The sequence below is a fragment of the Theropithecus gelada genome, chromosome 3 (genome assembly GCF_003255815.1).
Source record: "Theropithecus gelada isolate Dixy chromosome 3, Tgel_1.0, whole genome shotgun sequence".
In the NCBI taxonomy this organism is placed as follows: domain Eukaryota; kingdom Metazoa; phylum Chordata; class Mammalia; order Primates; family Cercopithecidae; genus Theropithecus; species Theropithecus gelada.
The window spans coordinates 53,299,858-53,310,950 of record NC_037670.1 but is presented as its reverse complement, the minus strand read 5'-3'; positions in this window follow the sequence as shown (position 1 = coordinate 53,310,950).

Here is an 11,093-nt window from a genome sequence, read left to right as displayed (position 1 = left end):
GCCTAGGACATGATCTATCTATCTATCCAGCTATCTATCTATGTATTTTTTTTTAGGGCGGAGTTTCACTCTGTTGCCCAGGCTGGAGTGCAGTGGCGCTATCTCAGCTCACTGCAACCTCTGCCTCCCAGGTTCAAGTGATTCTCCTGACTCAGCCTCCTGAGTAGCTGGGATTATAGGCATGTGCCACCACGTGTGGCTAATTTTTGTCTTTTTAGAAGAGACAAGGTTTCACCATGTTGGCCAGGCCGGTCTACAACTCCTGACCTCAGGTGATCCACCCACCTTGGCCTCCTAAAGTGCTGGGGAAATGTTTTTATTTTTACAAAGCTAATTAAGTCTATTATTTTTATTGATATAATCAATAAATTTCACTTCAGTTCTGTCATATATCTACATATATTTGCCATATCTACATACATTAATATATGTCGACATGTGCCATATCTACATATATTAATATGTAGACATTTGCCATATCGACATATATTAATATGTAGATATTTGCTACACATATAATTACATGTATACTTCTTGACATGCGTAATTGTGTGTGTCTTTATGTGGTCTTTTTATTTTCTCTCTTTTTTGATATGTTTTAGTAATCGGGAAGGTTTTTGTACTTTTGCTCTAATGTTTATACACACAAAATTCAGATGTTTATACAGACCCTTAGTCCTCTCTTTTTCTGGACACAATCTACAGATTTTCTGTTATGAGTAACATTACCATTGGCTAGTAAACTTTTCTTCTCCTTTCCTGCCTGAAAATTCTGTGATAAAAGATTACAGACTAATAATGTGGCAAAATATACAAGTTCAATTTATAAGTAGTATATTTTGCTGAAATAACTATTTTGGCATTGGATTTTCAATTACATAGAAGCCAATTTTGTCCGGTAACTACATGTATATGTGTATGTGTGCGGATGTACAGAAGTATGTGTATATATACATGTACATGCACATATCTATGTATACTTAAATGTATGTTTATATAGACTTGTCTGTGTCCATGTACATGTGTCCACATGCCTGCATGTGTGTGCCTGTGTATATACAGATGCATATGTGTATGTATACATGTATATGTATACTTGTCTGTGTGTGCATGTGTATGAATGTATACACATGTATGGGGCCTACTGTTATGAAACCTGGTCCTTTCTTTGTGTTTATGTAACAAATCTAAGTTTGATGTCTCTGCCGTCATGGAGCTCAGAGTGTAGTGGGGGAAGCAGACATTTATGCTTCTGTGTAATAGTGCTACAGTGAGGCTCAGCGTGGAATTCTTTAAAGGAGGCCCTATGGAGGAGACAGTTCCTGAGCCAAAGCTTTAAATATAAGCGAGAACTGCCAGAGGAAACACAGCGGGAAGGCTAGTGCGACCTGGGAACGTGCCAAAGCATGGAGGCAAGCTGGAATACATGCACTCCGTTCAGCACCATGGTTTTGTTCTATGAAATTATAATTACCAGAGTTTTGGTGCAGGATGCTTCTTCTGTGAAGCTTCATAGCACCGAGGCACATATGAAAAGCCCGTTGATGGTGTCCAGATAGAGTTATGCAGACTGGAGGAGAAGGTGCCCCAGGGGCCCTCCAAGGTCATGGCACGTGCCAACTTGCTGGGCAGGAGTCCTGTCACCTCACCCAAGCCTGCGACCTGTCAACTGCTGCCAGCAAAACTTCTTGGACCCAATTTTCCTGCTCCTCACATCAACTCGTGCTGGGTGTACCTAGTAAGGAGGATTTCCCTTATGCCAAACCAAAACCTTTCTTTCGGCAACTTCTGCCCTTTGGTTCCCCTCTGTCTTCTGCATAAGCTGTTTTCGTACACATATATAGCTGTCACACTATTTGAATGTCACAAAAATATCCAACTGGACTTGACTACGACAGGCGGAACAAACGCCTTGGTTCTCTCTCTGTGGCTCACACGATGAGACAGACGGAGCACTGCCCCTCTGGCTGTGCTCCTCGGAGGGCCCTGAGTTTTCCCACTTCCCCTGGTGGCCAGGCACCCGGAGCCGATGCTTGGCGTACATCTAGCCAGCACAGGGCTGCATGCTGCTGCCATTTGCCTCCATCTGGAAACCTGTCATCCACAGAGTTTAAATCATGGTCCTGGCTCTCTCTGGGTGTAAACCCCAAGTGTTTTATGGTAACTGGTGGCAAGTCATGTCTCCCCCATCCTGCTGTCATGTGAGGGGTTGGTGTATCTGAGTGCAGCATGTTGGCTTATCCTTTCTACGTTTCAGTTTGTTGATTCCAACCACCGATCTAACAAAGCAATTTATTTTTGATTTCTGATTCTGGGGCAGAATTGATGAATTACCCCCTCAGTTGTGACACCTGCATATTTGATAGGGATGCCATCTCCATTTGTTCCAAGTCACAGACAGTACTGACCAGGAGAAGCCCAGCATGCTGGAGTTTGATGGAGTCACCCTCCAAGTGGTGGCTGATCAAGTAAATCACACTGTTTGGGCATAGCTCAATCCTCACCCTGCGTGGGTGGTGTGAGTAGGAATCCATGTAATTACCTCTTACCCAATTCATATTTCTCATGTTATCCACAAGGTGCTTACTGAATGAATGAGTGAACGGAAGAAAATCGGCAGGGCATGGTGGCTCACGCCTTTAATCTCAGCACTTTGGGAGGCCCAGGTGTGCAGATCACTTGAGGTCAGAAGTTCAAGACCAGCCTGCCCAACATGGTAAAATCCTGTCTCTGCTAAAAAAAACAAAAATATGCTAGGTGTGGTGGTGCATGCCCGTAATCCCAGCTACTCGGGAGGCTGAGGCACGAGAATTGCTACAACCCAAGAGGTGGATGATGCAGTGAGCCGAGATCGTGCCACTGCACTCCAGCCTGGATGACAGAGTGAGACTTCTCCACAAAATAAATAAATAAATAAAATAATAAATTTAAAAAAATAAAGAAAATCAAGCTACAGGATGAATACGGTATTTAGGTCTATCAATTCAGTGACCCCCCTGAAAAGGAAGCGGGATTGGTAGAACGTGCCTCACTCTGAGAGGACCCGACATGACCCCTGGTGATGGCTTCCTGGGAATCACAGGGTTGTGCTTCTCTTGGCGTCCTCCTTTTACGTGAACCTGGAGTCCTGTCCCCATCAAGTGTTGCAGAGTTCCGTCCAAGCATTTCCTCTCCACCCCTCATCTTCCAACAGGGTTTCTGCTGAATGGACTCTTCTTCTCCTTTTTGAGATGAACCCCATCCCAAGTCAGAACAAAATCCCATGTTCTAACAAAATTCCCATTCATCTTGACAGGGAGCCGATCAAAACCAGAAGAAAAGGGTTACTCGACCGGAACTCAGTGTGGCCAATGAGACCGTCCCAGCCTCTGTTCCAAAGGGCTGGAGGTGGCAACGTGGGACATAGAGTGTTACGAAATTCTCGTCTCCTCTAAACGTGTGTTTTCACTGGTTCACCTCGGTCCCAACAGCTTAGTCCTCTTATGTAGATAAAGTGTCATCACCCATATCCACCTTTTTTCCAAAGTCATGACCTTTATTTTAAGGAGACTCCAGCCTCCAACCCAACCACCAGAGTTTCTTGAAACACAGTTGAGGTTTCTTCTGAGAGATCTGCCTGCACACGTGGTGATGTCACATGTCACATGCTGTGGTTCCCGGGGACTGTTGCTTATTGTTTCTCTCCAGGAGCCTGGACTGATCTCCACGGGCACAAGCCCTCCGCTATGACAGCTGGTGGGGCTCATGGTTATCAGTCCGTGGTATTACATTCTTCTACCTATCAACGCCTAAAGAAGGTTCCCAAATTAGAGTGGGCGTTAGAATCACCTGGAGGGCATGTCGAAACACATACGGTAAGAGCTTCTGATTCAGTGGGTTTGGAGTAAGGCCCGAGAATTTGTATTTCTAACAAGTTCCTAGGAGATGTTGATGCTGTGGGTCCACAGACCATCTCTGAGAACTACCACTGACAATTTGTTTTTCTACTTATTTTCTCTTCCCTTCCTTCCTCCTCCCCTTCTTACCTAATTGCCTACCTTCCTCCCTGCTCCTTTCTTTCTTCCCCCCTCTCTCCTTCCCCTCCTCCATTCTTCCCTTGCTTGTTGCTTTTATTCTATCTAGATCCTAATTAATTGGTTGATAGAAACCCCCCACTCTCGTCCCCACAAGCCCCTTCTCCCACTTCTCCTCTCCTCCCCCAGGACCGTGTGCTGCCGGTTGAAGCCTGTGACTATGTCAGGCAGGTATTTTCCCTACTGCTAAAAAGAGAGACACACATTTTTATTTTTGATATTTAAGTCAAATGATGTGATGAAATTAATATAAAGCTTATTTGCAACGCCCCTGAGTAAAGATAGTTACTATTCATCTTCTCTTCCATCTACATAAATGGAGAAAGAGTTGAAAATAATGGTTAATCCGAGGAAACCTGTGCTGAGCATGGAGTTCTAGGATGTTTTGGAGATTTGCAACATGTCAAATAAAATTAATAAATTGATATTAGGAGGTGCTGGGAGAGCAATTCATGGGCCCTCCTGGGCCAGGTGGCTGTGAATATCCAGGCCTCTGTGGTAAGAAATGAGCGATTTCTACATCCTATTAGTATCCCTACGGGACTGTGTAGACCCCACCTAAACATGCTAAGGAGCCCACTGAGAATGCTGTAAAATCAGCTGGATTTAGCACAGAAGGAAATCAGAGTGCACTGTCCGATATTCTAACAAGCCTAGTTGTATTTACTAAAGCAACACCACCTTCCCTGTTATAGATAAACCGTGAAATCTCAGTGTCTTTACATAGTGAAATTTCATTATCCATGATCCTCAGGTGCAGTATCAGTTCTCCTGGGTGCTGGGCAGCCTTCACTGGACCATTCAGGGCCCATCTGCTGGCTCCGATCTCCTCTAGCAGGCCAGGAGCTGGGAGCCGAGCCACCAGCAAGGGAGCTGCTTTTACCTCATGACACAAGAAGCACAAATTTTCGTATCCTTGCCACAATGGCACGCCCCGTTTTTCATGATCCCAAATGTGTATGATTTCAAATATGAGGGACTGATGCATCTATCCAGTATGTTGCAGGGATTCACAGGTGTCCATTTCTCCAGGTTACCTCATATAATTAAATGTATACGCCTGTCAAACCAGGGAGCAGAGAGCTCATTACCTGGTAGAATCACTGGCCACACACCACTGGGTGGGTGTATATATTACTGTTTGTGTGCCGGGTGTTATCATTAATTCCAGATTGCTATGGGCCACGGCTGAGTTCTTGTGTTGTTATGGTTCTTGCAGTTTTGATACACCTGAAGGTTCTCACTGCATTAAACATTTCTACCGCATTATTAGGTTGACAAACCTTTGACAAATAAGCTCGAGTATCTTTTCTGATGGCCTTCAGAAGAAAATACTTTAACACTTAAAGTATCCCTTTCTGAACTTATTTTTTTCCAAATCTTTATTTGCCAGGCATTGAGGAGAAGCATTTGGGGCCAGTGTTTAGGCTGGGGTGGGGGCACAGCACGTGGGGAGAGCCCGCAGGCCCTGGCAGGCTGTCTGTACACCGGGTCCTCGTGAACCCAGTCCTCTGACTCTGAAGCCAGTTGGGAACAAGATGTTATTCCTATTCACAAAATACCAGTTTAATTCCTAAAATATATCTTCACTCGTGCCAAACACTGAGCTTCTAAAACACAGGCCCAAGGCCGCCGAGGGTGGAAGCTCTGGCCACTCGCTCAGGCTCCGGCCAACTTGGTGTCTCCTCCTCTTCCTCTCCCAACCACCGCTTCCCACGCACCTATCTGCATGCATTCTCCACGTCTGAAAATTGCACATTTGTGGTTTCTCTTCCACTCTTCCCACAACCAGCTCTCCTCTCCAGCCATGGGGCAAGTGGCCTTTCCACACTGCACGGGGACTGAGGACCAGTGCTGCGGCCTGGCATGTCCAGGGTGAGCGGCATACCTCCCCAACACTGGGGATGCATTCGTGGGCCTAATTTCCCCATGCACCTTCTAGACTGCAGTCCCAGATGCAGCATTTCCAGCAGGGGAGAGGGAGAAAAGATTCTGCATTTAGGCTCCTGAGCAAAGCCAGGCTCAGCATGGGCGACACCCAGGAAGGGCTGCTGTCGGACATCACGACGCAGAAAGACAGGAAGGCCAAACCACACGTGACAGGGCGCGGGACTGCTTTCTTCCGAGATTTCCAGACAGCAAGAGTCAGGGCAGAAGGCAGGCTGTGGTGCTGAAGACGGAGATAAAGCTGGTGCAGCACCGGGTGTTGAAACAGGAACAATAAGTCCTGTGTTTTCGATCAGACATCTATTTGTGCTTTGTTTACCTATAGGTCAGGCATTGTGCTTGGATACGGGGATACAGATATGAAAAAGACGAATCAGACACAGCCCCTGCCCTCACAGGGTTCCTAGGCTAGCAGGAAAGGCCTGCGAGTCACAAAATAAGGTGATGCTCACAGTAACTTAGATCGCTTTATTTTTCCACATGTCCTCTAGTGGCAGGTGAAGGGCAAGTCCCAGTAACCCCTTCTTTGTGTGCACAGGGGTGATCTGCATGGATACAAATGCTAAATCCCACCCTCCCCGCTCCACCCCAGGCCTCCGCTCTGTGCCTTGGCCGGCGGCCCTGCTCACGCCCTCACTCAGACCCCTGTCTGTCTTTACAGTTGGAGGGACAAGACAGGCTTCACAGCCCAGACCCTGATGAATCCTCTGTTCGGCGGAGGCTTTTTCTGACAGGGAGGCAAGAATCAGTCAAACCAAACGGCCTGTATTGCTGGAATTCAGGATTTTTCAAATTGTAGGTCACGAATGCACTTGTGGATAGGGAAATCAATTCCGTGGTCGCAGCAGCATTGTTTTAAAGAATGAAACAGAACGGAATAGAACGGAAAATACCAAAGTACATCATACACTGGGAGAGTCACTATTGTTCCATGGACGCTCTGTTTCTGTGTGTGTGTGTGTGTGTGTGTGTGTGTGTGTGTGCTGGGTTTCAATGAAAAACAGAGTTTTCATTGTGCACTGCAGTCCGAAGTGCCCAGAAACCACTGCCAACCCACCCTACGTGGCAGCAGAGTGAGAGGCATGCCCATGTCTTTTCTATTCCACATACACATGGCTGTAGGAATCTGGAAGCCATTTTTCACCTGGCCTGATACATACAGAATGAAAAAAACAAAACATAAATGGTAGTGATGGCAGATGATAGCCTGGGCTTGGGAGCCCAGCAGACCTAGGCTTCGGTCCTGGCATTCCTCAGCATTGCCCAGCTGTATCACCTTGGCAGAGTGAGTTACCACTCTGAGATTCCATTTTTGCCTCCGTCCAGTAGGGATATGATGCTTATCTTGTGTGACCCCCAGGGATGAACAGAGTAAGACGGTGAGTGTAAGGACGCGGTACAGCATGGTGAAGGCTGGTACACGGTGGCTTCCCCTAAAGTGCGAGCTTCCTGTCCTTTCCTTTCCTGTAGGTTCTAAAAGACCAAAGGATGCCCACCCCAATGGAACATCCCGTATCTATTTTGTTCAGTTTTCACTTAGTGTTTTAGGCAATGCTGGGAGAATCTGGAACATTATCCTATTCTGCAGGTACAGCCTGAGGTCTAGAAAGTCATAGGGATTGAGAAACAAATCTTTTGTGCAATGTCATTTAATGCCACATTGAGAATTTCCCAAGAGGAGATAAGAGTGGGGCTTGCAAACAGAGTGCTCATTTATAATCCTTACTTTAGAAAACCTTTCAAAGCCCTAGTGAACATTTAGGAGCTTTTACTAATGTTTTAGAAATGTGGATAACCAAATGTTTTTCCCATTTCTTTTAAAATATGAAATATTTCTCTTTCATTATAAGGTAATGTTCTGAAACCAGAATAAATCATTATAGCACAAATATACCTGTTACAAGAAGGAAAATGATAAAGAAATAAAGCCAGAAAAAAAAAAGGAAAATCTTGGTGTGCTCAGAATGATGACGATTTATAGCATAATTTGTCTTTGGACCCCTTGTAGAAAAACCAACATCTGCGTTTTAATGGATGAATTTTAAAAATGGATAGAAGGAGTTTGCTAATCCATACGGGCTTCTTTTAGGACAAAACTGTGATCAATTACATTTCATATCCTGACAGTGTCTAGTATTCCACACTCAGGTTCACCTGAAAACTTCACAGCCACATTCTTTCTTCCTGTGTCTTTCATCATTATTTGAACAATTTCTAACAAAAACTGAATTTGTGAGCCAAACAGCAAGTCAGCATCGAACATGAACTACTGATTGCTTCAAATGACTACAGTACTCTCCCTCCCAAGCTACATTATTAGAAAGTTGCTGAAGTAAACACTGGCAGTAAGAAAAATGTTTCTAATTATATTGGGCACTCAGTTATACCCAACTCACACTCTACAGAATTTTTTCCACGCGAAACCAAAAGCGTATTGATTTCTGAGTATATTTCAGTTATTTAAATTTAAAATTTTCGAATAAATTTCAGTTATTTTCCATTTCATCGTGGGTAATCATCATGGAAATGTGACATGCGGAACTGAGTCTGTCGGAGTTTCAGGCCACAGCTTCTGTGGCAGAGCCAACCTTTCCTCTCACCCTTCAGAAAGTTCACTTGGCTGAAACTGTATTAGAGCTTTGCTGCTCAATTTGTAAGTTAATATGTCCCATTTTAAAATGCCTTGAGCGGAAAAGGTCATGGAAGCACTGTTAATAAAATCTATTAAATGGGATTGGCCGACAAGATAATGGGGGATGGTGGATGAAGGGGGATAAGAAAAGTCAGGAAAGTTAGAAAGTTTATATTAAGTAATCCCCATGTATCCAAGGTGCTAGCCCATGCCGAGAGCTTGCGAAGAACTGGAGTGGACAAACCATGCATTTTAAATGTATCTCAGCCATAAATGGGATTGAAAAGAAAAACTCGGCAGGGCGCGGTGGCTCATGCATGTAATCCCAGCACTGTGGGAGGCTGAGGCGGGTGGATCACGAGGTCAGGAGATTGAGACCATCCTGGCTAACACGGTGAAACCCTGCCTCTACTAAAAATACAAAAAAAATTAGCGGGGTGTGGTGGTGGGTGCCTGTAGTCCCAGTCACTCAGGAGGCTGAGGCAGGAGAATGGCGTAAACCCGGGAGGCAGAGCTTGCAGTGAGGCGAGATCGTGCTACTGCACTGGTGATAGATCGAGATTCCGAGGAAGGACGGAAGGACAGAGGGACGGACGGACGGAGGGACGGAGGGACGGAGGGAAAGAAGGAAGGAAGGAAGGAAGGAAGGAAGGAAGGAAGGAAGGAAGGAAGGAAGGAAGGAAGGAAGGAAGGAAGGAGGGAAGGAAGGCAGGCAGGCAGGCAGGCAGGTAGGCAGACAAGGCGTATGACCAGTGAGTAGTGGGTTCAAATGGCTTCAGGAGTCAACATCGCACTGCGCTCACTACACACTGCTAATCTTCCTTAAAGAGTTGCCTTGAAGAAAACACATTTACGACCAAAAATCTATGCTCTAGAAGAATGAGCTGCTACCTCCCCCTGCAGCAAACAGCTTCTCCATTGTTCCATGCCTGCTGCTTGTGCCTACATGCCCTTCCCTCCCTCAGCCCAGGCAAATGCTGTGTCACTGCTGAGTTCTCTTGGAGATGGGCAGTCTAGCAAGTTCCACAGCCACCTAATGGTAGCGCACGCTGCACCATCTTTCCCTGACATTCGGATACTTCCTCAGGAGGAGCTCAATCCAAGGGCCGTATTAAAGTCAAGATGAATTACATCTCATTTCCCCAGATGCATCAAGCTGCCATTCACTGAAGGGAGGAGGAGAAAAGAGGCTGGTCGGCCTAGGGCTTCCTTCGCTTGGTGGGCATTTCCTGCCTTCTGCATGCTCTCCGACTCGCTGTCAAATTCTGTTTGTAGACATTCCAATAATTTCCCAAATTATGCTGACAAATAATTAATTTCATGAGTTATGCTTTCCCTTTCAGTTTACAGGCATTTTAATTACTCCCTTTTCAGCTTCAAGGACCTACTCAGGCCTCTAGGCTGCCTTGACAATCAGTGCTAATAGCTGGGGGTACTTCAAGCCCCTAAGTGCGGCCCCCAGCAGCAAAAAAGCATTGAACACTTAATGTCCAAACAGCCCCACGGAGCTGGGGGCCTGAGGCTGAGGGGCCCTCAGGGGATGGGTGGGAAGCCGTGGCCTGGAGGACCTGTGCTTTTGCAGTTTTCACTCTGTGTGAGGCAGGCCAGGACGGGCGGATCACGAGGTCAGGAGATCGAGACTTTCCTGGCTAACACGGTGAAACCCCGTCTCTACTAAAAATACAAAAAAAAAAAAAAAAATTAGCCAGGCGTGGTGTTGGGCACCTGTAGTCCCAGCTACTTGGGAGGCTGAGGCAGGAGAATGGCGTGAACCCGGGAGGCAGAGCTTGCAGTGAGCCGAGATCTCGCCGCTGCACTCCAGCCTGGACGACAGAGCAAGACTCCGTCTCAAAAAAAAAAAAAAAAAGAAAAGAAAGTGAGGTAGAAGCTGTGAGCTTCCCCTCCCATATCCATTTCCCCTCCCTTCGTTAATAAGGGACAGATATGTGTCCAGCTGGAAGGCCACGTTGCCAGTCTCTCCCACACAGAGAGAATTCCAGGAATTGTAAGCAGAGTCAGCAGCCAATGGGACTTCTAAGAAAGTTCTTTAAAGGTGAGCATACACGTTCCCGAGGCACAGCCCTGAGCCTTCCTCCTCCTTGCCTTCTAGAATGGGGATGCAATGGCTGGCACTGCAACAGCAGGCTTGTGACCTAAGGCACATGCTCAAGTGGCAGCCAAACAGACAGAGAACCCCGACTCTCTGATGACCCTGGAGCTGCCGCTGTGTCTGCCCCACCCACTGCCCAACCCCCGATGTGAGAGAAGTGAAAACACAGCTCCACCCTGTTTAAGCTCCTGTCACTGTGGGTCTGTTGTGAGCAGCCAGACACCATTCCGAAGCCACACACACAGCTGCAAACTCTGAGGTACCGCCGCCACGTGGGTCACAGGGAGAGCCTCTTTAGGCACAGCCTTGTGTCCACAGCCCGTTCCTCTGG